The 27,489-nt window shown below is 43.4% G+C and overlaps 1 protein-coding gene across 1 annotated transcript in view; it reads right to left on the reverse strand.

The window, feature by feature from the left end:
* The window catches only part of THSD7B (thrombospondin type 1 domain containing 7B), a 2,969,219-nt gene that overhangs the window by 501,685 nt on the left and 2,440,045 nt on the right, over positions 1-27,489 (reverse strand). The window lies entirely within an intron of this gene.

Genomic DNA, 27,489 nt, shown 5'->3' on the forward strand with positions numbered 1-27,489 from the left:
TTTTTTTCTGATATTATATTAATAATGATGGTAACTGACTCAAAGATCAATATTCAACATTGTACTTAATTAAAGTGTATGGACACACATTTACATCGAAATATGATATGGAAGCTATTTCTCTAAAACGTATAATAAACCCTATCAAACAGCAGGTATGCTAAATCGTTTGAAAAAAACCTAGCCATAATTCTGGTAGAAGACGAAAATGAAAGAATTCAAATCGCTCTTTGGAGGAGAAAAAAGAATGCCAAATAACCTTCTTCATTGAGAAAGACACTCAAAACTCTTCTATTTATGTAGTCAATACTAGGGGAACACTGTTTTCAACAACATTGCTTAGATAGCCTGCTATAGGCACTGTATACATACCAATAACAATATCAATTCCAATACCAATACCAATAGCAATAGAAATAGGAAACACATCATGGTAGCGGTTGTGAGTGGGAAAGAAGACAGCATGTGAACTTGCGGTTTTGGAGGTTGTTTGGGGAGCCAGTTACGGGTAGCACATTTTCAGTTTATATGGGGAAGACTATGGGAATCTCACAAGATATAGCGGCAACACAGCAAGATGTGCTCAGAAGAAAATGTGCATCACACGAAGCAATGAGTGATAGGGGGTATTGGGAGAGGATTAGGGATGGAAAAGGCAATTGGGTGGAGGATTGGGATCTGGAAAAGGAAGGGGGGCACATGTTAAGGGCTTGTGAGGATGTGGAAGACTTTTAAGTCCAAGCATTTTTTCCTGTTATCACTGGAATCGGCAAGCCACCTCTCTACAGTAGGAATTTCTGTTATTGGAAACAATTACTACAAAATTAAGACAGGAATAAGGAGCTAGAAAAAACAAAATGTTTAACATCTGCAGCACCTACTTCTTCTGAGTGGGGCGCAATGGGTGTTTGGTAACATATTAATTGTGTGGCATGTCCATGGCAAAACCAGACGTTAATGGCTGGACGGTTTTGTATTAATCATAACCACAAACACAGCTCTGGGCAACCCTGCAGATCATCGTTTTTCAGCCTGCCAAGCCATAACAGAAGGGGAAAACCCATTTCAAATCAGGCTTGGTCACACCCCAAAAGGAGCAGTCCAGTCGGAACTGCTAGGTCACATCCCTTCTGCACAAGACCACAACCATCCCCGGACATGATTTAGCCATGTTGGGCATCGTCATTGAGAAATAGGTTGGGTCTCTAGAAGAACTGATAGAAGCTGACACCTGTTTAATGTGCTATGAACATTATATACAAGTAGAAACGTGTTTAATGTAAGTGTTATGAAAATAGTAAATTCACACATTTAAATTTACAATGTTTCATACTGGAATAACATTACATGAACACATTAATTTCTAAATGACAATGTACCATTAAAGAAAATCACTTATGAAATAAAGTGTGTGCCCATGTGCATTTCAATAGAATATAATCTAAGAATTCAAAGTGTGGTTAATATTCCAAAGAAACCAATTGCTTGTACTACATAATTACATTTATAGAAAATAAATGAAGATAAGTAGGTAAATATTTAATTATAGCCATGGCAATTGTCGTATTAATATATGCAGTCATTTCTTTTGAAAATAAATTATGAATTTGTATTCTAATATAACAGATTACATTCTAAAGTGTGTAATGCTTATATACTATTCTCCATTGTAATACTCTCTGGATGCAATTACATTTGTGCACTGTACACTTCATTTAAAGAAGGGCAGAATACAATGAACTGTGTAAGTATGAAATATGTACATATATGTTATGTAACAAAACAGAGTTGTCATATTTCAAAACATAATTAATCAAACCAGTGATATCAGTGGCGTCATTAGTGATGCCATCAGATATGTCATTAGGGACGTCATCAGTGATGCAATGTGTGATGTAATTAATGGCCATGGTCAGGGTGCCCCAAAGAAACCTATTGCTGCAATATGTACACATACAGACCCTGGCTAGTCATCCCCAAAGAAATGTATTGGTGTAACATGTAAAGTGGCCATGGCCAAAGTCGAGTGGCCACTGGGCATGGCCAAAGGTCAAAGCTAGAGAGTTATTGGTGCAACACGCACAGTGGCCAAGTCTGAATGCCATGGATACTGGCCATGACTGATGGCTTGTGGGCCCCAAAGAAATGTTTGGGTGCAATATGTGCAATGGCCAATGCTGAAGTCTGTAATCACTGGCCAAGATAAACAATGGCTAGTGGGCCCCAGAGAAATGTATTGGTGGAACATGTATGTATTTGTTTATGTTGACCTTCATAGCAGCGCAGAACACCTTGAGGCTTCTAGCCGCTAGTTGCAGTGGCTATGGTGTTAGACAATGCTGTAGGTGTTACAGGCGAATTGCATTATCAGCACAAGGCAGAAAAGTCATAATGGGTAGGTTTCAGGTAGGTTGCTTAAGCAGCACAAGGCTGCACAAGTCCAAATCGGTGGGTTGCGGATAAGTTACAATTTGCAGCACAAGGCTGCACAGGTCATCAGATACAGTAGACAGGGCTGAAGTCCCAGGCTAGTGGGCCCTAAAGAAACCTATTCATGCAACATGTGCAGTGGCCACGGCCAAAGGCCATGGCTGCTGGACCTCAAATAAAACTATTAGGCCCTATTCAATGGTCATGACAGAAGCCATGGCTAGTGGGCCCCAAAGAATGCTATTGGTGCAACATGGACAGTGGCCCAGGCCAAAGGTTGTGAACTCTTGCCATGGTCAGCCCTTGGTGTAGGAAGGCCATTCTAATACACACTTGCAAAATGTTCCTGCTCTTAGAACATTTGTTTTGTTTGTTTGTTTGTTTGTTTCTTTATTTGATAATGTGCACCAAACCCTCAGGTATCTGGGCGCAAAAAGACAAGTAGACTTAGAGCTTAGTTACATAGATACAGGAAATATCCGGAATTACTGTCACGTTGGGTTACATAGTGACTAGCGCATCTGGGTGTAACATGAATAGAGTCATGTAATGCAGTGGCAACAGATACATAGATGAGGGTAGTGCCTGGCCGAAAATACAGTCGCAGGTGTGGTCATAATACAGGTTAGGCTACTTAGGAGTCATGTGTTCGTATTCAGGTGAGGATTTTCCTTCTAAATCTAGAATAGGGTTGATCCATTCTCAGGTCTAAGGGGACTGCATTCTAGGATTGCGCAGCTATGACCGGGAAGCAAGAACTACCAGCTGTGGTGAATTTACATCTATGAATCTCGAGGGTGTAGGCATTAGCGTATCTTGTGGGGCAGAAGGTAAATCTCTTGTTTATTCTTTCTGCAAGGTAAGGTGGCACTATGTTGTTCAGACATTTGGATGTTAGAGCGAGTGTTTTGAGGGTGATCCTATCGTTAATCTTGAGCCAGTGGACATCTCTTCTAAATGAGGAGATGTGTTCTCTGGAGGGGATATTCAAGGCTGTTCTAAGGGCATTATTTTGGAATCTTTGCAATTTGTTAGGGATATACTCATTAGCTCCTGCATACAATGCATTACCATAGTCTAGTTTAGATACTATAAGTGCATTGGCCAGGGTGATGCAACTGGTTTCCAAGAGATAAGGTCTGCAGGCCCGGATCAGTTTGCAGATGTAGGTTGTTGTGGATGCAAGTGAGTTGACTTGCTTCTTAAGGTTAAGTGCAGAGTTGAGGTAGAATCCCAGAGTTTTGACTGCGGGCATCACCTTGATGACGTTGTTGTCAATATTAAATGAGGTATAACTGGGGTTGAGTTTTTTAAGGGATATCTCTGAACCTAGGATCAGAAGCTCCATTTTGTCGTCGTTCAGGCAGAGGCTGTGGGATGCCATCCATGCCTGAACGATGAGGTATATCCTGTTTACTAAAGCCGAGTCTTCCAGGAAGTTGCCCGAAAGGGGAATGAGGATCTGGGTGTCATCTGTATAATTAGTGTAAATGACACCTAGTCTATCCAACTTGTCAAACAAAGGCTTAGTAAAGATGTTATACATGGTGGAAGAGACACATGATCCCTGCGGTATGCCACAGGAGATTTGTATGGGATCAGCCAAAGCTGAGGGGGAGAAGACTCTCATTGTACGGTTAGCTAGGAAGGACCGAACCCAGGTTATGGCATCACTTGAGAAGTGTGCAGCTGATTTGAGGTGGTTGCATAACACTGCATGATCCACCAAGTCGAAGGCTGCAGATAAAGTCAAGGAGGAGTAGCATAGATGATTTCTGATTGTCCTTCAGCTTGTCAATTTGGGTCTTGAGGTCTATTAAGGCTGTTTCGATGCCATGGAGGGGGCGGAAGCCAGATTGGCGTGATCCTAATAGGTGTTTAACTTCCAGGTAGTTCTGTATTTGAAGATAGGCCACTCTATCAATAATTTTCAATAATTTCTCATCTGCAGCAGCGCATACTTGCAAGCTCATCACCGCCTGTCGCCCGTTCCTAACCACTGCCAACTGCGTAACCTTGGCCAGGACCCTTGTACTATCCAAGGTCGACTACTGTAATGCCCTCTATCTAGGTACTAATCTCCGCAACTTAAACAAGCTACAAATTGTCCAAAACAATGCGATCAGAGCGGCCCTTAACATTCCTAGGCGCCAGCATATATCTGACACCAGGCGCAACCTGCACTGGCTCTCTATCCCACATCGCATCTCCTTGAAGTCCTTGGCTCTCACACACAAATGCCTCCACAACCAAGCCCCTCGCTACCTGGCAAACAGATTCTCTTTCCACAATTCCACCAGACCTCGCAGAGCGGCCCAAGCCAACTGCCTTGACATCCCGCGTTTTAATCTCCAAAGATCTGGTGGAACCAGCTTCCCCATCCTGGCAGCCAAACTTTGGAACTCACTCCCCAATGACCTTAGAGCAGAACCTTCCTTCCTGAAATTCAAATACCTTACCAAAGCTTGGCTATCCGCCCAAGACTGCTAACACCAGCTTACTGCCCTACTTGCACTTTGACCTACTCTGCATCCCTTATTAACTATCCTGTAAATCACTGCCTTATCGATATTCGTTTGAATGTATATTTTGTAAATTTTGTAAATCTTCCTGTAATAATCCTGTAATACTCTGTCACATTGCCTTGTCATGCTTTCATCTTGTTGTAACTAAGTTAAGCGCCCGGTTGCCCCTGGGCCTGGTGCGCTATAGAAATAAATAAAATACTAAAATACTAAATACTAAAATTAAGTAAGAAGGGGACTGTGGTGATAGGTCTATAGTTGGTCGGGATGGCGGGATCTAATGTTTGTTTTTTTAGCAATGGGAGCACCCATGATTCTCTGAGGTTATAAGGCACTGGGTTGGTCTTGAAGGAGGCATTAATAAGCTTTGAGATGAAAGGGGATAGGTCTCTAGCTGCATCCTTTATAGTTTAGGCCGGGCAATGATCTCCTTTGCAATTTGAAGGTTTAAGAGAAAGAATGGCTTTTTCTGTCTCGGAAATAGAGATTTCCTTAAAAGTGAACGGTAGGGTGGTACTGTCCGGCAATGTGACTAGTGGGGGTTGCTGCTCAGGGAGGAGCAGGGAGGCTTTCATATTGGCTATTTTAAGTTGGCGGGGAGGCAATTGTATTCATCAGAGCATTTTGTATGTCAGTACACCAGGGCTTATCCTTGGAAATATTGTTGACCTGTGGTATCGGTGATTCCATTTCCCGGAGGATAGAGAATAGTTCCTTGGTGTCTGATTTTGCCTTTGAAATTCTGTCATTGAATATGTTCTTTTTAGTGCTGATTATTTCCTTCTTGTAGAGTTTGGAGAGGTTTGTTAATTTAGCTCTATTCTCGTCAGTGGGAGAATGTCACCAGGTTGATTGGAGCTTTCTTTTTTGGATTCTTAATTCTTTAGGTTGGGGCGTGCACCAAGTATTAAGATGAGATTTCTGTCTTTCTTTGCAAAGTTTGACAGGTGCGATGGAGTCCAGTGCTTTGGTCATCGCGCTGTTGAAGACTTCCACTAGTAAGGTGGGGTTTGTATTTCTGGATATGTTGTTAATAGAGGGGGGGGGTGTGGGAGTAGCTTTTCCGCTGTTATATCCTTTTTGCTTCTGGTGGGGAGTGGGGTGCCATAACAATATGTTTAGGGTAGAGGAGGTCTAGTGTGGCGGAGAAGGTGATAAGGTAGTGATAAATATATGATTGTGGGACACTGTTAGTAATGGTAATATTACAGTTCAGGTTGGCAAACCAGTGAAGGGTCCTTCCTTTGGTGTGGGTAGGGGTAACAACGTTTTGTGTCAGTCCATGGTCCTTTAGAAGGGTTGCTACAAATTGAGCATGTTTATCCTCGCTGTCATTAAAGACAAGATTGAAGTCGCCCAGCAGCAGGATTTGAGCATGGTCTTTAGTATTGTTGGTCAGGAGGCAGGTAAGGTCTTCCTCAAAAGTTCCTAGTTGGCCTGGCGGTTTATACACTAGGTGGATGATGAGTGTACAGTTATTTGATAGGGGAAGTTTAGCTGTGAGTATCTCACATGATTGGTAGGATATAGAGGTGGCAAGTCTAATGAATAAATTAGTTTTGGAAATAACGGCTAGACCACATCCTCTGGCATTGGGTCTATCAGCTCTAAGTATCTAGTAGCAATCAGGTACGGCTACCATAAAGGTGGGTCCTGCTGCACCGTGAAGCCAGGTCTTAGTTATGACAAGCAGGTCCAGGTTCACATTAGTTAGGGTATCTGCAATATCAATGGCACGGGCCACCAGAGATCTGGCATTAATAAGAGATCCTGTTACCGCTAGGGTACTTTGTTTTGTTATGTGTATCTTACTACTCATGGGTATCTTCAGGCTAGTGGAGACATGTGCAGAGGTTAGGTTGTTGGACCTGTTTAACTGTACATATCTTGTTGGTATTTCTGAGTTTTGAGCAACGTTGCGTATGGGCGATCTTTTAATGAAGTTTATTTTAGGTTCATAGAGGTGGGACAGTCTAGATCTAAGTCATATATTTCTGTCTATAGGAGGGCATGTTGCCAACAGAGCAAATGTCATTATGGCAAGGAGGCCGATTGGGAGTAAGGTTGTCTGCAGCCTCAAGGTTATACTCACGTTCGTGGACTAGGCTAGGGCGAGGTATCGTGAGGTAGATTATATAGAGGGCGCGGGCAGATGGTATCTTGTGATGGCGCGATACGCTAATGCGGTGGGCTACTAACAATTCCAGAAGTAAGGTGAGCATGCTTGCGCAACGGTTAGGCTGGTATTCATATGCACAATAGTGGAGTAACATTTCTATATAGACATAGCCAAGAATTGCGTAGCAGGCATAGGCTAAGATTACTTTGCAGACATGGGCTGAAATATCTTTGTAGACATAGGATAGTGATACTTTGCAGACATAGGCTGAAATATCTTTGTAGACATAGGCTAGTAATACTTTGCAAACATAGGCTGAGATATCTTTGTAGACATAGGCTAGTAATACTTTGCAGACACAGGCTGAAATATCTTTGTAGACATAGGCTAAAAATTGCTTTTAAACGACTGAATAGGCTACTTTCAGTTTGACATATGGGTCAACCGACTAGCATTATGGTGGTGGGGCATACATATCCCAAGGAGTCGGTGGCATTGATGCAATTTGAAATCATATGAGGGTACATGGTTGCTAATCAAGAATTGTCAGGATCATTTAACTTATTTAGCAATGATCTGAGTATACATACAACTAGCAATCATAGCAGTCGGCACAACACAAAGCAATTTATGTGACAATAAGAGGTGCCGTGCATTGGCATCCCACTGGTAAAGCTTGGGGCTTTCCAGGCAAGTCAGCACATGTTTATTTGCAGGGCTATAATTACGGTAAAGCCGCCGGAGAGGAGGGTATGCATGATGCATTTTGTAACACTACCCAATGTACATAGGAAGTACATAGGACTCGTGGCAGCGCGCTGGGTAAGAGTCAGAAGGCAAGTTATTTCAGTGGATGTATTGATGAGAGTTAGTTCCTGAACATTGCAATTAGAATCTCGCCATATGGTAGGCCGTAATAGTGTAAAAGTCTATGCAATGCCTACAAGAGAGCATGACGAGATGTAGGGGTTTGATGCGGGCGGGGCTCTTTGCGCCCTGTGGCGAACAGGGGCAAACAGGCCTTTGTGTAGGCCTTCGTCGCTGGCCGGCGTATCCGTCTGCTGGTGGAAGTCAGGTTGTAAATGGACACTTCGGTTGTTTAGCAACAGGGGCTAGCCTCACTCTGGGGACGCGTTGTGCCCGCCATTCTCAGAACAGGCAGAAGCTTTGGACAGAATCTGTATCCACACAGATGGTAATGCTTGCGGGGGTCTGGGTGCGCCTTGGAGCCAGCATGAGCTATTAGGCAAAAAGATGTTGTTCAAATGTAGTATGGGGGCAAATTTAGGTCTAATTTCTTCACCCTCCCCCTGCCTCGTCGCACCTTGAAACACTTGTGTATAGGCGCGCTACAAATAACATATCATATCATATCATGCCCTTTGTCGGATGGATCATGCAAGCGCGATGAGCGTGGTAGGATCGTGTGATGAGGTGGATTTCTTCCTGTTACACAGCACTGGTCCTGGAGGGGTGGGAAGGGCTCCTGTGCTTTGAAACACTATTTGTTGTACAGGCACCTTACAAATGTCCTTTGCCTTTTGTGGTAATGTGGGACGAGTGAGGGTGGAGTAGGCGGTTTAGTCACTACTAGTTCTTGTACTCCTGTGGGGCAGTAGTTATTGTGTTACAAAGATACATTTAATATGGCTAATTTCCACATATTCCCATTGTTTCATCCAACTTCAAAACAATGACGGCTGTGATCACAAGCGCTCTGCATGTATTCATAGAAACATTTTATAATGGCGCAATTCCACAGGAAAACATTCTGTGAATCAGGACCTTAGAGTGAAAGACATCACTTGGGAGAATGCCCCAAACTATTTGATGGCATACACGTATGTGTTGCATTAAAAAAAATGAAGAAAGTGCATACGGAAGGGCACATTACATTTTAAGCAAATGTTGTCACATATTTGGAAAGGCTGCACTCCACTGTGGTCTGAGTTGCTAATAAGATTGACATCGCAAATATTCTAAAAGTAGGAATGTTTCACTTGGACCTGTCAAACGAACATGCCCCATTACCCAGCACATCTCTCCCCTAGGCGTGGTTATCAAGAATGCTGCTTTTAATTGGCCTTCCCTGGTAGTAAAAAAAAGGCGTATGACTGTCACTGGACCTCACATTCAGTTCTCCTACAAGATTTAAAGTGACAGGAATATCTAAAGTCGTGACAGATGAAATGGAAAACCAAGGTTAGCTGTCACGTAAACTGCATCTCTACTCCCAGGGCTCAAGCTGCCCACCAACCTCAAGCATCTGAAAACCAATTTGACTAGCGCACACATGGAAAAGTCACACTATTAGAGACAGATGTGCTCTCATTGTCTTTGCATTAAGACGTCCCCTGCGTGATCCAGTGGGAACGTGCGCGCTCCTTCCCCACAGCATTCTGATTATGTCCCCTCACTTAAATAAACCGTGCAACTCTCCTGTTTTTTAATTTAAGCATTGGTATTTTTCTTCTTGGATGGAAGCGAGTTTTGATTTAACTTCTACGTTGTTAATCTTGCTTCCAAGAACTAGACTGACATATTAGAAGCCAGAATTAATGCTTTATGGCAAGGTAAGCATTATATCAAAAGGCGACATGTGAGACGTTTCCCTCTGCTACTTTCGATTTTGAACAGAGTGCATATTTCCATTAATCTCTCGAAGACAAATTGTTGAATTTGAAATGTTTTTATTAGTGTAATGCACATTTCGATAGAAGTAGTCGTCACAGAGAAAGTTCAATTTGTTGATATTTGAATAGTACGATAGTGCTGATATGAGTCATGAACGCGTATTAAAAAGTAGTAGATTTAACAAAGAATGAGATTGGCCATAAATACTTCGCTGTAAGACAGTTGACCATATCAAATATGGTGAAATAAGTAACACAGAGGATACTGTGGTGTCTAGCACGCACCTCATATATGGGCAGAGAGAAGGACAGTCAGAAAATGTCACCCTCTGAAGTGTGCATTTTCAACCAATTACTCATATCTTGATATGATAGGTCATTTATAAAATGCTTAATAACCAGAGGTTTCTAAGCGCAGACATAGGGATCGAACCTGTGGTGCTCCTTGTCGTCTTGTTTCCAAGGTGAACATGTTGCCCTGAGCTATCCTCCCGAGACGATATCTGAAGACAATGCAGAAACTATTTTAAAAACATATGGTTGTATATTGATCTTTCAAGGCAAGTGAAGCGGAAAAGTGGTACGTCTGAAACTGTCGAGGAATGGGGGATATTCTGACCTCAGTTTATGTGGTAAAGTGCCTCACATTTAGGTGGGATTATATGTCGTCCATTGTGCGCCAGTCAAACTCGAGTTCTTGTGCATGCAAACCTCTGTTGGAGATCTCTGAGTATATCATTCCGTTTCTCCCTCTTGTAGTTTCCCTCAGTCTGGGCAACGTCCAATTCCTCTTTCTGGGCAGTCCTTAGTTTGAAGTTAGGCAACTGCAGTTGAACTAGAATGTTGCAACCTCAGAAATGGACATTGGCTGTAAACCTGTGAATGGAAACGTGTTTAGGGCTCTTTGTACTTAAGGTTGCAACCATGGAAGACGAACCCATCGGCACAGGACTGGTAGGTTTTGTGCACCCTAATAGGCAGTAACTGTAATACATCGTTCCTTTGCCAACATAAATAGGTTCAGTCTATCTTAGTCCTTTCCCCATTGCTGTGGAACGATCAAGCCCGGCTCTAGGAACGATCATGTGGGTGGGTCAGGTTTGTGATCAGGGGAGCCCAAGTTCCATTTGGTGTGGATGTATGAGTACCTTAAAAAATGTGCTGGCATTAATACAGATTACCCAGATCCGTGATCCATTAAAAAATGCCTTCCCAGATCCGGAAAATACATTTGCACTGCTCTATAAAAAACAATACACAACAAAAGAGAAAGAAGGGAAATAGTGTTGCAACATCAATCTACCTATCTCCCCTTGCCATCTGCTCTTCCCTTTCTCTTATTTCCACTTCTCCTTCACTTTTCACCCCAAACTAACCTCCCAACAGGTTAGGTTCCCCTGACCACTATTTCCATTTACCTCCACTCCCACCTAACCCACAAACCCACATCATGTCTTCAGTGCTTAATTTGTAAATCAAATAAAAGCCAGGGCCCAAATATTTCCTAGCATTCCTGTGACACTGCGGGTGGACAGTTCCCCACCACTGCTACCATCACCCATAGGTGCTCCCCACAGTGTTCACGTATTTGAGGTTACACAACAGCTCACACCTGCTCATTGAGGTTGATTGATGCACTGACTATTACTACTTCATAATTAAAGTGAGTCTGAGACAATAAGTGGCAGGGCTCAAAAATAACTTCTGGGGCTGAGCCCTGGCAAACACCCCACAAATTAAGCACTGCAGGTCTTTCTTTGCCGCTGTGGAAAATCAAGGGTTATGCTTGCTCCACCTCTGCGAGGGCTGAGCAACGAGGCCCTCAGTATTTGGTCATTCTTTGATGGTGTGCCCTCACCAATGCCACCCTGAACAATGTGTCTACTCCCAGCAGGCCCCGGAAGAGGTGCTTGTGGTCCCTCCATCTTTTTTTAAAAGGTAGGTCCCCCTCCCAGAATACTGAAGCAAGAATTAGGACATTTTGAAACACATTTTATTTTGTTGTTGCATTTCTGCAGAACATTTTAATTAAGTTGAGTGAACGAGGGAGTACTAGAATGCAGGAGAGAGAGCCAGGTTGGGGAGCAGGGGAGTGAGTGGGATCAGGAGACAGGCATTGAAGGCAGAGGGGTTTCTAGCCTCCTGGTATCGCTCCCGGTGGATTTTGGCAGGGAGGAGTGACCCTTGCTCCCCTGCCATGCCCCTGTTCATCATTGTCTGGTACATATTGTTTATATACTGGTTATAATATGCAATTTTCAATGATGGCTTTTTGTTTGATGTGTTTACTTTGATTTGCTACCGAATTTCACAATTTTGTTCAATAATGTGCCTGATATTTTCAAAGAAAGGTGTGTGTGTGTTCTTGGCAGGTCCTGAAACATGCGCTGCCCATTTATTAAACCATGAGCAAGGTTTTTTGAAATAGTTTATACTGCGAACTGAATTACTTCTAGAGGCACCTGATTTCGGCAGTTAAGGGACAGTGTGATTAAATGATTTGCCCAGGATCACACACTTTGATTAAGTGGTAGAGACAGAATTTGAGCCTAGCTTGAAATTTAGATACTTGAACATGCATCTTCCAAGCTCAGGCTGGTACAAATATGTGTTGAAGTTTGGTTTCAAATACCTAAAATAACACTCAATTGTGTACAATTACTTTAAAAAGCCACATGATAAAGCAACCTGACAATGTTTACAGCATTGTGAAAATGTGGTGATCAACCAGAGTAAGGGAGTCATTTAGTTTTGAATCCTAAATTGCACATAGGGAACCACTGTTTGCAGTTTTTCAAAAAAGAAGCCTTCAATGGAATTTTAATTGTTTCCAATTAAAATTGTTTAAGCATACAACACTGGTAAATATTGCATCTGATCTTCACTTTTCCACTATGTGTCTGGAAAAGTGAAAATCCCTCCCACAATTAATGATGGTGGGAGCTATCCATAATGATTTCTTTTTGAATCCGCCTGCTTTTACCAGGGTGTAAAAGTCAAACGGATTCCATAGGAATCCATTGGTTTTCTACCAACATAAAAATACATGTTGGTGGAAAACCAATCGGATTTGGCAGGGGTACCTGTAGGAGCAGGCAAACTTGTTAAGTCCAATCTGATCTGCTCTCCAGAATTCACCTGCCAAATCATCCAGAATCCTACAGGACAAATAAATTGGTGATAAATGCCTTCAGCACCACTTCTTCCAATCCGCTTGACTTGGAAAATGACCCCCTATGATTGTAGCTTTATTTTCCTCATCCTGCATGGAACCCTACAAGCTCCAGCATAGAAAATGATGAGAATTTACAAAAACATCATAAAAGACAACGTGCAATTAAATGCATGACAAGGTAATTGTTCTGCATCCCCTTAACTTCTGATCACCCAACAATCCCACCGTATATCATTTAAAGAAAAAAGTGCCACAGCAATGTTGACTGCCTGTTACCTTTTCTCATCTCTAATCACTTCCTGTTGTAAATAATCTGCCTCTGAGACACATTAAAAAGATAAAACCTCACTGGCAGGGTCTGTGCAGCCCTGGCTGTTTGTGTTTAAGGGGAAGGAGGCAGATCAGGAGGCAAGGGGCAGAGGCATTTGCCCCTTGTCCAAATGTTAAATCCACTTCTGATTGCTCTCTTTAGGGAATATTTAAATACGGTGTTTTAGTTTTAAAAGATATACACCTTTTATACTTTGCCCACAACATTAAAGAAAACACTCCTCTTGTGTTAAATTTCGAGGTGTTCATGATTAATCTTCTGAGAGGCACATGTTTACTGGTGGGTGGGGGCAATCCTCCCAACCTGCTTCCTTCACCATCACTGGTGGGATCCCACAGCAAATAGTAAATAATGTCAATTTCCAGCACTGCCTAAACATCAAGAACCCCAGATTGACATCATGCTTTTCAAACAAGACCTACACTACAAATTATGTTTTCTGTTTGCATGCTAACTCTGTTAAGTTACTCAAACAGTATGAGGTTATCAACTCAGTTCATATCAGTTTGAACCATGAACATTTCCAGCATTTCAGGCTCGGCTTCCACACAAAGATACATTCTATTTAGGTCGGAACTCGACTGGCAAGTAATCATGACAAGATGATCTGACTCTGGTCCATACTTCCCTTTCTACCCTTGTCATTTTCAGGTCGGTCCTTGTTAGAACAACTCGGTGAGGTGCAGCTTAATTCCTTAAGCATAGCAAATGAAGCACCCACATCTGGGCATAAAACTTTCATTCGGGAGACAAACTGAAACCAGCATGCATTTGCAAAGCCAACAGTTTTGGTTTTTGATTAGGCATTGATAGGCTTTTGCCAGGCACTGCCACAAGGGTATCACCTGGCCATAAAATGGGACCAGTGTGAGTACCAGGGCATATGATATCATTTCTTGTCAAATATCTATCTAATACCTATACACAAGCCAAAACTGCTGGCTTTGCGATTGCTTGTTTTAAACAGGACTCACGTTCAAGACACAGTCATTTACACAGATATTGCTTATAAATCAGTTGGTAGAAGACACACAAACACACAGATTTTGATCACACTAGGAGCTCATTTACAGAGGAAATTAAGTAATTAAACACTCAGACAAATACTTAGATATAACACTGCCAGGTCTTCTACAGCACAGATATTGATGTTACTTTATGATAGAGCTTGCTCAAAGAGTTCCCAAGGGGTACGTTTTGGTACTGAGGGGCAGGTAATGGGTAGTAATACCATAGGCAATCACCTAGCCATGGCTGGTCATTGGCTGGGTAAATGACCAAACACGCCCATAGGATGTGTTTCCCTTCACATCCTGTCTCCATCCTAACTGTGTTCCACTGCAAGAGTTGTGGCTTATACCTAGTAGGAAAAAAAAATGATGTACGTCTCTGAATTAATAATAACTACCCGAATTGCTCTGGTCAGCCTTCCATACCATTGTCTGCAACTCAGCCTTGCAGCCAAGCCAAGAATGCTAGACTGCTAGACAACAAAGCCTAAAAATGCATTTGGTTGGTTGGGTTCCATTGCAGGGGGTAAATGGCCTAGAAGATGACACTGAACTGCACCTTCTGGTGGCAGAACCAAGAGTCATTTGCTAATGGAATGTCCCTTTCTGTAATGGCACAGCCATACTGAAGAATTATGGCATGGAATTCTGTGCAGAGCATTGATAGTGGTAATGTGTAATTGAAATCCTTGCATTTATCACTTTTTGATTTGACTACTCTTCCCTCAGATTTGCATTGTTGTTACTACCAACCTTATTATTTTCACTTATACTTAAGTTGTTAATGCAGAAGAATACATTTTTGTAATGTAATTTGTAAGGACCCTGTGACAAATCTTTGAATAACGTCAATTCTCCACATGGGAAAGCCCTTCCCTGTAAGGCTACGGTGGTGCAACCGCTAACCAATATTCCACCGAGGGGTGGTAAGATGTGGGAGGTCCTTCCAGGAGAGGGCTCTCCTCTTGGGGATTACAATGTATATTCCGGGCCACAACCACCTTATTCCCTTAATAACCCCATCATCCAGCAACCAGTACAGCACCAGAAATTTCTTACTGTACTCAGATTCTATATTGTGACTTGTTATGGTCCAGTAGTACTGGAACAAGGAAGCCCTGGGAAGGCATAGAGATTGCCTTGGTAAAACAGACAGAATACTCTTGTTATTCCCCAAAGAGGAAAACTCCTATAAAAATAGCGGAAGGACTTACCTTGCTGTCAAACCCAAACAACAGAGTCAACAGGAGCAGAAACCAGCAGGAGTTTCAAACGCTGTGAGCAGACCAGAGTCGGAGAAGAGTGGAGAATGCCAGTGAAGAGCAGAAAAAGTTATTTGTGGGTCCAGCTGATGTAGACCAGAATGTGAAGCAGGAGAGAAGAGTCAAGTAGTATACCAGAGGGCAGAGTTATTTGTGGGTCCAGCTGATGTAGACCAGAACGTGAAGCAGGAGAGAAGAGCCAAGTAGTATACCAGAGGGTAGAGCTGCTGCGATGCTGTGGAAACCAGAGGGGGAAGCCTGGTGCATCGGAGAGAAGGACCCCAGTCGCAGGAAGTCCCAGTGGCCTCCTGAAATCCCTCCGATGGTAACATGAGGTGTGAGAGACCCAGAGGGGACACAGGGTCGAAGATAGTTGGTTCATGGACTCTATCAGTTGTATAACGAGCATTTGAAGAGAGTTTCCTCATCGCAGTGGTGGCAATAAGCCCACTGGCCACCAGAGATGTGTCGAAGACCCCAACCAGTACAAAGCCAAGCATCCAAAGACAGCTTCCTCATCACAGTGATGACAATAATCCCACTGACCACCAGAGATGGGTAGGAGACCCTAACCAGTATAAACCAAGCAACCAAGAACAGCTTCCTTGTCCCAGTGGCAGTAATAAGCCCACTGACCCCCAGAGAAGGGTCTGGGACCCCAACTAAAGGGAACTGAGCAAGCAAGTAGAACTTCCTTGATGTAGTCGGGGCACTAAGCCGAGTGTCAAAAAAGAAGGGTTTGGGACGTTGCTAACAAGAAAACAAAGTGGCAAAGTGTACATCAAGCTGAAGATTGTGAGAACAAATTTTTTAAACACCAGGAGAAGGGAGTCATTCTCCAGGGGAAATGGCTAAAGGTCTTGGGACAAACTCTAAAGGTGCCAGGGGAAGGGAGTCATTCCCTGTGGCCTTGTTGTGAACTATGCCAAGAAATACCAGGTGAAGAGAGTCATTCTCCTGGTCCTGAAATGGAAATTGTGTAGAGACGCAAGGTGAAGGGAGTCACTCACACTGACTTTATTGGAAACTGTTTAGACCTATAACAGGAGAAGGGAGCCCTTCCCCTGGATGTGGAAATTATATAAAGGCTGTGTGAATCCCGCAAGCCAGGGGAAGGAAGGCAGTCCTTCCCCCTAGTTTTCTTGTTGCATTCTTTTGAACACTTTCTGGGCCTCAGGAGAAGGGAGACTACTGGAGTAGGAACTTTCTGTTTGATTATCCTTTAGATGTAGTGTGAGGGATAGAAGTAGGTTGTGACATAGGATGGTGTAGTTTAATTTGAAGGACTTTCTGATGGACCCTTTAGTATTAGTGTTGAGTCACGGAAATCCCTTTTAGAAGATAGGGATAGGGAAGGCCTCTTTATGCACAAATAAAAGTCTATAACCACCACCATGCCACCTTTGTTTGATATAGTTCAGCATATTAAACATGATGTGAAAAAGCACTAAATTCCCCCCAAAAATGAACATACTTTAAATTACAGAAGCCAACTTTGGTTTTTTTTCGGTTTTAGAAAATAGTTGTAGGCAGCCTGCTTGAGTAATTGTGCTACCTCACGTAGAGGTGTGAATGGCCCTTTATCTTCCTGGTCATTTGTGCTTTCTTGGCTATGGGGCATAGATCATTGTCCAGGGCAAGCAAACAAATCCTGGCTAGGCCTCCTGCTGTGCATCCTCTCAGAATACTAATCTCACTGAGGTTCCTATTGCACAAGTAGAGCAAAATGCCCAACAATGCCCCCACTCCCTCGCATCACACATTCAAGGCCTCCTTTCTAGGGCGGCCAGGGGGTTGCCTTGGAGGGTCTGGCCCCCCCTGCTGAAGCCAGGCCTGGGAAAAGTGCTCCACAACATGCGTTCTTTCTTATACCACCTCTCTTTCTTTCTCAAGGCCTGTTTTCTGATACCTTTTGTCTCCAATGTGAAATGTTTTATGATGACCTCTGAGAAACCTACTGATCTTTGGATTAATGAAGGATTAATGAAGTGCAAATATGTTTTTAATGGTGTAAGACTGCATTTCACCCCCATGATGAATTGCCATCTGGTGTAGAAGCCATTGGTTTTATAAATTCTATTATGAGTTTAGTTTTGTTAAATAATGAAATGATGCATGTAATTCCATCCCAGAAAGGGTGGTCTTCTAACCAGATCCCTTCTTTCAGAAACCTAAAGCATAGGGTCACTTGTGCACTGCTGCCGAAGTCTCCTGATCTGCAGCTTCTTCTCCCTAGTGGCACAGATCAGGTTCAGAGGTGCCCTGTTTGAAAGCCATTGTATCAGCAAAGTCACTCAAGTGCAGGAGCTCCAGTTCCATTAAGTCTTCCCCTCTGTTCCAGAACTATAGTAGCTATGCTGAACGACCGGCTTAGTGGTAGGATCATTTAGAAATAAAAGGCATACCTAGGATTTGGCATGGTGTCTGATGGCTCACATAATTATAAAAAAAATGTTTCTGATTTGTAGCATAGTCATGTCAACCCTGAAAGCTCAAATTATCTGTGAGAGGCAATGTGGGTTTCAGGCACCTGAATTCCAGTGAATTGGACAAAGGACAATATGTCTGCCTCTTTGACACTCTAGGAGGTGGGGTAACTGCTCCATGCTGGACCCACTGTCTCACAACAAGAGATCTCCAAGGAGCTAGGCTACAACGGGGCCATTCCATAACTAATGCCTGTCCCACAATAGGGGTTAAACACATAAAAGGGCCTTTGAAGTGCAGTGCAAGGGAAGGGGACAGATCCAAACAGGCACAGCAGAACACAAGGGAGAAAGGCTTCCTCCCTCCACCTTGATTTTCTGTGTGCTCCACTTTCCTTTTTGTATCCTACAGTTCCTGCAAACCAAAACATGTTGGCTATTACTCTATAAGGCACAAGAAATGTGTTATCTTAACAAGGATTGTACTCCTTAAACCAGGCTTTGATATGATATGATATGGCATTTATAACGTGCCTGTACACAAGTTTTTCAAGGCGCAACGAGGCAAGGGAGGGGAAACAGAGGGAGGATAGAGACAGTGATCCTACTAGGCCAGGTGACATTGAGATCATGCAAGTGCAGAGGAGCGGGAAAGGGGACATGTGCAGAGGGAAAGGGGAAGGGACAGTGCAGTACATAGGTTAACAGTAAGATAAATAAGGACAATAAATGAAAGTGCGGTCAGCAGGTGGCAAGTGCAAGGGTAAGTGCAGACCAAACCTTTCCCCAGACCTTTCTTCCACTAAATCCACTGTGGTTTGTTGCATTTATGAGGAAAGAGCCCACCCTCTTTCTTTGATTCTGATTTGGACCTTCATGGACATCAGACCTAATTATGTTGGGAGAGCAGCCCCCTTCCAAAACAGTCCCAGGGCAGAGGAAAGATCTGCTTCCTACCCATCCCCAGGGCACATTAGGGGTGCATTTGCGCTGAGGACTAAGGCCTGCCAAACTGATAGCAATAACTAAATTGTACTAAACAAATTGTTTGAGTGACTTGTTCATTATTTATTTTTTTGAATGCATCACTGTCCGATTGTGCTCTGAAGAGAGTCATTCTCCTGGTCCTATTCCTTTCTTGATAATGATAATACAGTATGAAACAGTATGCAGCACATTTACCAATATGAACAATCATTTGTATGTATCAATGGGTATGCAAGGCATGAACAGCTTATTACTGTGATCAATCTTGAAGGTTAAGGCAGCAGGTTGCTTACAGCCTGAATTACATTGGTGTACTTGCGGGAGAGGTAGAAAATAGAAATCTGATGTTACTGAGTTAGAGCAATTTTAAGTAACAATTGGTGGAGATTTCTTTGTTCTGCAGGCAAGTGAAGGACTCCCACTTGGTGCCTGTATGTAAGTGTGCCTTCTTTTTGGGGCTAGTGGGAAGGAGCAAACCTGTGATGCTGCACCCAAAACCATTTTTGAGCAATTTAACTGTGTGAATTTGTATGCATTGTCATCACAGTCTCAAATGCATCTCATCTAAAAACTTGTACATTATGGATAGGCAGGAATGCCCTCTTGAAGGTTTTATGTTCATAATCTATAAAAGCCTGTAGCAAAATACATGTTTCAGTATCCAGGCTAGGGATGCCCACTTCAAATAAACAGGGCAAACTTAGCATTTATAGGGGGACAGATTCCCACTTGTGGGGTTCTTCACTTGATCCATGACCCTGTCCCCATCATGGTTTGGAGCAACCCATACTGTTTCTGAAGTGAACCCCTCTGGGCAAATGCTGATGTTTACCTTCACATTTGCCCCCTTGATCCTGACACTTGGCCATCTAGAATGCAGTGACTAGTGTCCTCTGATACTGAGACCCCATCCAGGCACTGCTCATTACACTTTTAATGGAAGATGGATATTTTGACATGGTTCCTAAAACAGGGCTGAGACTCCAGGTTTGGAAAGGGGGTAGAAGACCATTCCAGGCCCTGCCTTCTTGGTAAGCAAAGTGGCGTCCTCCAGAAGAAGGAGACTTTAAACTGGGGAAGGACCAGCAAAAAGCATGAAGGAGCTCCTTAAAGGCAGAGAAAGTGCGTAATGGATCAAGCTATTGTACAAAGGAAGAGGTGCCAGTCCCTGAAGACATGTAAATGATGAAAAAGTAATTTAAAGTGAATATAGTCATGAAACTTCTACTGATGAAGGAACAGTCTATCTATTGATAGATGATCTTTTTTTTACAAAAGCCGCAGACCAACTTAACAGGTTCATTCTGTGCATTTTGGATTTTATTGACCGGATACAATGGAAAGGTCAGCATATATATATCACATTTGCATAATCCGAACAGGAATTCTCCAGCACAATGGTGAAAAAGGCAGAGGGATCACTTTATCTAACAACCTGAATTTGAAGAATCTGTAAAATTAACTTAGGGCTCAATAGACATTGTACTCTCAAATGCTATTCTTTTTTTCTTGGACCGTAGCAAAAGCATCTGGGTTATCTGGAAATTAAAAAGATATGTCCTTTTCCCAAAAGGGATGACTTTTGCTGTCAAACCATTTAAATGTAGTCTATGCTCACCAGTCCAAAATGAGATAGTAGCTAGGCAATCTAGTAAAAGATGATCTCTTGTACTTGTATTGATCTCTACATCGACTAACCTCTCATCTTCATTAGATTGCAAAACCTTTAGAGGTTGAAGAGAGGAGAGAGGTATTTGTTAAGTAGAATAAGAGAAATGGGAGACCCCTGGGGATCGCGATGGGTAACTTCCGTAATAGAACCATAGAAAGGTCCCATTTGGATGTTTTAGATGTTTTAGATAGGAAGGATCAAAACACGTTTTAAGTGGTGGGCAAGGGGTTCATGTAGTGGACAGGGTATGGAGAAGGGCATCCGGTCTCACTAACTCAAATGTGGCTCAGAGATCTAACACGACCAAGAGAACCATTCTGCACCAATCCACAACATCTAGAGTGCTACTCCAAAGCCCTATTAAGACTGTCTGTGTGCCATGACCCATCTGTAAATAAGTGGGAGGAAGACATTGGGGTTGATCGAAATAAGCTTTCAACTGCATTACCACTATGTTTTCCATTTGTTTGGCGATCAAAGGGAGGTTAGTAATTGGTTGATAATAATGTGTGGGTACTGTCGATCCAACAGGGATATTTCACCAGGAGTTTTACGATGTTTGATTTCAAGGACACAGGAACAAAACTTGTTACCAACCCTGCATGAATGATTACAGAAATAACAGTTGTAATTTGAATTGTATTGTTCATTTGTAATGCACTTAATACCAGCGAGTAGTTTCAAAGCAGGGGATCGGGATTCGAACCTGCGTTGCGTTGCATTGTCTTGCTTCCTAGACAATCGTGCTATCTCTGGAGGAGGGGGTGATAAAAGAACTTTCAAGGCAGTAAAGCTACTGTGTGACTCTCTAGTTTCCCAGGCATTGCACTCCAGACACCTTGGAACAGACATCTTTTATGCTTTTTAGTCAATCAGTACCGGCTTTATTCAGATGTTCAGTCCATTAAAGAATGCAAGGGAATATGTATTCATATATTTAATGTATAATATAATTCACAAACAGCTATAAAAGTCTAACTTACACCAATTTATAAAAAGATGACAGAGTAAAATTGGAATCAAACCCTAGCAGCTAAAGTGCAGATATAGTGAATACCGAGTCATGCACACCTGACATCCATATTAAATGAAAGTCGCTTAATTATGACATATATTCCATGTATTACTGATAAAATCCACTTTTTCCAAGAAACTTTACTTTACCTCATGTGAGCAGAGGAGGAACTTACTGGAAGGGGTGAGTTTCACTTAGAAACACAATCAACAAGTGGAAGAGTATTCATTCAGAATTTTGTAAACAAAAGTCTTGCATGAAGTGTACTAATACAACTTAGGTAAGATTTTAACATAGTTTTGGAAATCAGGTTCTAGTGGGTTGTGGAGCTGGATGTGTTTCCAGACAGCAGATGGGCCACCACCCACTCCTTGTGTTCTAGCTTTACATCTTTTATTGTCTTAGTGGGCTGTTTCCCACTGTTTTCCCTGGTTTCTTGGATTTGTGGAGGAGTTGGACAGTTGACCGCTGCCCACAACGCAACCAACACTGCTGCACTACCATACTCACCCTCTTTCACTCTATGCTCTCCTCACTGTTAATTGAATCCTCAGGCAGAACAGAGCGGAGTGGAAAGCAGGAAGGAGCAGGCAGCAGTGCCAGCTGTCTCCCACGGTTTTCCCTGGTTTCTTGGCAACAATGCAACCAATGCTGCTTTGCTTTCACCCTCACACTCTACACTCTCCCCACTGTTAATTGAATCCTCAAGTGAGGTGGAGCGAAGCAGGCATCAGCGCAGGCTGTTTCCTGCTATTCGCAGAGGGAGCTCAGCAGGAATTGTCTTTGTTTTGCCTTGGGGAATTTGACTTCACTTCTTATTGTTCTTTGGGCTATCAGTTTGCTGTGGGCCATGGTGCTGGTTCCTACTCTAGATTTCAAACAGTAATCCTTTCCTCAAATCCATGGGGTACAGATTATACACCAGCAAAGCTGCCGACCGCAGATTGCTTGCAGTAGGACAGTGGCTGAGACTAACTGTGGTCATTTGGAACAAAAGGTGGGGGTATCAGACTATGGTCACTCCGTAAACCAGTCGGTCATGCCCTCTCCATACTTGTTTCTCTATTTTTGAGGCCAGTTCCCAACTCATATATATCCGGATTTGGATTTGAGTCTGCTTTGTTTGGATTGTTGTCTAGTCCATCTATGCCCTCCAAGGCTCCAAAGAGCTGGGGTGTCAAACTATGATTATGTCGTGAGCCACTCAAGTGTTATCTAAACTTCGCCAAATATCATATTCAATACCTTCAGAAAATTTCAATGTTTACTTTCTTTTTGCATTTTTTAGCTGTTTAGCTAGCTATTACGTTTTCAATTTTTACATTAACTCTCTAAATGAATATGAATTTAATGGGTTGATTCAGGGCAGACTTGAAATCTCGGATGAATCCTGCATGTCCCTGCCCAATGTTTCATGTTTTGCAAATGTATACTTGTATGCACTCCTTCCACATGTATGTGCCCTATCCCTTTTCAGAGTATTTTAATGGCTGCGTATTGTTTCATCTGATACTTCTTTAATACTGTGCCTTAAAGATATCAACAGGGGTGTGTGTAAAGATTAATCTGTGATATTTTTCATTTAAAAAATGGTTGGTCCAGTCTACTTCACATTGCAGACCACTGGCAGATGCATTATCCATTCCCCTTAAAGATGCTCAAATTATGGAATGTAATTTACAGGAATGTGACCGCCCATACAATCAAGAGGGAGCTATGTTATGTTCAACAGTTGTTGAAATACATCATCTAAAGGGAAGGAAGTGTCTCTGCCACCTTTGACTGTGTCGTGTCATCCTTAAATCATTTCTCAATTCAGTGTCCATTCCCAACATCTACTAATGTGGCGGGCACACGCATGAACATCTGAACAGGTAGAGGGCTTTTATATCCATCTGATTATGCTATGCTCCAAATAGGTTTTGAGCTTACGGCCCTAGAGAACGAGCATATATGATGGATGTGATAAAACCATAACAATTCTTAGTCCAAATAACCAGAAACTCAAGAAGATGGCAAGTAACTGTTTTATTAACAGTTATCTAAAACAGGGAGGTTCCAACGAACATCAATGAATGTACGATCAATCTCTGAATGATTTCCACCAAAAATATACTTTGTATACTCAATTATGCATCAGAGTGAGGTCATACTACTATTAGGGGACGGGATTGGTTAAGGGAAACATCTAGATATACAATCATATATGAGCTAGGATTGCTATTGGCTGTGCTTTATCAAGTGGACAACTTATGTCTACCTCTTCAAACATGCCATTTCAGAAACACTACTTACATCGTATTTCACTGGTTTCCTAAGCAATAAGGTCCTTCGTTATACTGACTAATACAATTGGTTGGCACACTTGTGCCATGTCTGGAATATTAGGTTCATTTAGCAGCACGTAAGCCCAGACCCAGGTGCAGGGAGATAGAACATGAAGTTACCTCACCACACAATTAGCCAAGCATCTCTCATCACCCATGCTGCCTGACATGAAATTGTCTTTGTACTTGGGCTTGCAGAGTATTCTTGTCTTGGAAATGCACAGCATATGTTTATGGCACTCCAAGTTCAATCTCTATTTCCATCCTTGGCTCACGTGACAGGAGACCATGATCTTGTCCGTTTTGCAATTTTTAAATGCTCTAAATGAATTAAAACTTGGCATGCTTTGTGTTCTTTCTTGCACCTTAATGTGAGAAGATTCATCCTCCGCACACTTGTTCTTCTTCAGAGTAGATAGCTGACCTCGATTTCTAAGCCAGACAGCCTCGCAAACACAGCTCCACTAGCCAGCTAATCTCCTGCAACATATCTTTCTGTTCCCCCTTCATGGTTTCTGACTTATTAACTTCATGATACCAATTTCCAGTTTCTGTACAATGGCGGCTTCGGCTGCATTCTATTCACTATTCATAGCGTAGTGTCATGATCTCTGCTTCCAAAAGATCAGGACTTGCCCGACTCCCTTGGAAGCAGACCCATAACCCCGGCTCCGAGTGCCAGCCAGTCCCGATTGGGACCTTTTGGACCCTGTCCTGGCGCCAGTGGCACCAGGCTCATAAAGATGCCCAGTCCCAGCGCTGGAAGCGCCGGGCCCATAATGCTTGGGTGGACTTACCTGCAGCAGACCATGCTGCTTACTTACCTGCCAGTTGAACCCCTGATCCTCTTCTGTTTGGGACTACTTTTCCTGTTGGGTGGGGCAGGAGCCACTCCCTAGGTTCAGAACACTGGAACTCTTCTGGAAAGCAGGAACTCTTTTCTTACCTAGGCGTGGCTGTGGAAGGAGACACCTAAGCACTACAGGAGGCTATTTAAACCACACCCGATGGATGAATCTTGCTTTGTGTTATTCTGCATTCTCTGCAGCAGAACGCTCATCGTGTCTTCTGCTTCTGATCCTGGGCCTAAGGGAACAAAGGCTTACCATCCTGGAATCCAGTCTTCAGCAGCACCTGTAAAGACAAAGAAAGAACAGGTTAGCACTACAGTCTTCAGTGGCAGCGCATCTCTTACCTGGTCCATCGGCTGTCACCAACGCCTCGCGCTGCATTCCGGCATCTGAAAGACAAAGGCTTACCTACTCTTCGCAGGCTCCGGAGGTCTTCGCACTGCATTCCGGCATCTGAAAGACAAAAGCTTACCAGCTCTTCGCACGCTCCGGAGGCCTTCGGCACTGCATCCCGCATCTGAAAGACAAAAGAAGGTGCGTTTAAAGACATTGGGCAACTTTATTACTCACGTGCCATTACTCCTTCCCACGCCAAATCCAGTGGGTATTCCAGCACCCTTCAGCTTCTCTAAAGCTCCGAACTTGTACCTGCAAGATAAAAGGGACAGTTAGTGCGCATCGTTAAGCAGGCTACAAGCGCTTACTTACGTGCTTCCAGGCGCTTCTATTCCTCACGCGGGTTCGATCCTCAATTCTCATCAGCCCGCCATCCGCCATCGCCGGAACCCTGCAAAACAAGAGATATCATTACAAAAGACTTTTAAGACATTTGAAGTGCCCAGAACTTACCGTTCGTGCAGTTAACGACGGTCAGCAGTCCTCTGAGGTCAAGAGGCCTGCACCCTTATCCAGTGAAGAAACTGGTTATGGCACCCTGCTCCGAGGCAGATGGAGAGCTCGGCATTCACTCACCTAAGGTGAGGGCGTTAACCTTTGGGGTTCTACAGGAGAAGAGAAAGGGAAGAGGAGAGAGGCACCCAATAACCCCAGTTCATTAATCCCATATTTTCTATCTGCAGACATCTTACTCTTGGAGTCAGACATACAGTGCACAGAGGTCCAGCCCAAAGAGCCAACCGTGTGTTACACATCACCTTTGAAGATACGGCATTCACCCAGTCAAGACCGGCGCCTCTGTGGGAATCAGGTGAGCGTTAGAGAACACAAAGCCTACCGCAAAACTCCCACCCAGGCGCTATGGAAACCTCGGATACCGACCAGCTAGCCCAGTTACTTGGGGAACTAAGAGCAGAAGTGCATGCAGCCCGTCAGGAAACGAATGCTCTAAGAAGGGAACTGATTATTTCCAAGGAGCGAACAGACGATCTCGCTAGACAATTGCTACAGTCACAAGCTGGACAAACTCTGTTACCCGCATCAGGGGCAAATCTTCCTTGAACATCCTCTACGAACCCTGTGCAGATCAACCTACCTGGGAATGTACCTCTGGCTCCGCCCGAACGATTTTCTGGTGACCCAAAGAGGTTTGCAGTATTTATTAATCAGTGCCAGTTGCACTTCTTATGCCGGCCAGCAGCCTTTCCAACTGATCAAGCTAAGGTAGCTTTCGAGTTTTCGTACCTTAGTGGCAATGCGGCAGACTGGTCGATCCCTCTAGTTAATCAAGATGATCCGGTTCTCCATGATTTTCAAGCTTTTCAGCTCAGTATGGAAAAACTGTTTGCAAGACATTCACAGGGGCAGGCCTTGGACAATGAGCTCCTTTCATTGCGACAGGGTAATCAAGACCTTTTGGCTTATATTGCGTCTTTCAACAGACTGATAGTGGAAACTCGATGGCCTGAGGACAAAACGATTACGCTGTTTTATAGAGGTCTACGTGGAGAGCTCAAAGATGTGTTAGCCCAAGTAGTGAATCCCCCGCAAGACTGTTCGGACTATATTGACTTAGTCGTTCAAATTGACCACAGACTGCAGAACAGGAAGGCCGATCGTTCCAAGTTTGATGCTTGAATATTTTCCAAACCACCAACTCCTACCCAAGGTGTAGACTCCAGGGAACCCATGCAAATAGGGGGCCTGAAAGGACCACTAACACAAAAGGAGCGGGAAAGGAGAAAACAGCTGCAATTATGCCTCTATTGCGGAAACTCGGGGCACTTTCTTCGAGACTGTCCGGTGAAACCAGCCAAGACGGCAGTAGGAGTTGCAGTTACCAGGGTCACAAACTCTGAGCAGGGAAACAACCTCGCCCGACAAGAATAGAGGTCCTCTTGCCGAGCGTTAAAACCAGTTCAGTGACCTCGCATTTCGTGACCTGTGGTCCTCATTAGCCCTGAACATCCGGATCGATTACATGCGATTGAAGCTTACGTCGACAGCGGTGCCATCGGCAATTATGTGGATCATGAAATGGTTTTGAGGATGAATCTGACTCTTTGTCCAAAGGCTGTAAAGGACGTCATTACTACGGTGGATGGTACGGAGATAGCCTCCGGACCAGTAATGCATACCACCCAAGAAGTGACGCTAGTAAGTCAAGATGGACACCACGAGAAGATCGTGTTCGATGTGATCAAGGCCCCTCAGTTCCAGATTATTCTAGGAATTCCTTGGTTAGAGAAGCACAATCCTCAGATCGATTGGCGAGCAAGAACGGTTCAGTTTCCAGAATGTGTCTCTACTTGTCACCCTCAACCTGGTGT

The sequence above is a fragment of the Ambystoma mexicanum genome, chromosome 9 (assembly GCF_040938575.1).
Source record: "Ambystoma mexicanum isolate Mex_15411 chromosome 9, UKY_AmexF1_1, whole genome shotgun sequence".
NCBI classification, from domain to species: domain Eukaryota; kingdom Metazoa; phylum Chordata; class Amphibia; order Caudata; family Ambystomatidae; genus Ambystoma; species Ambystoma mexicanum.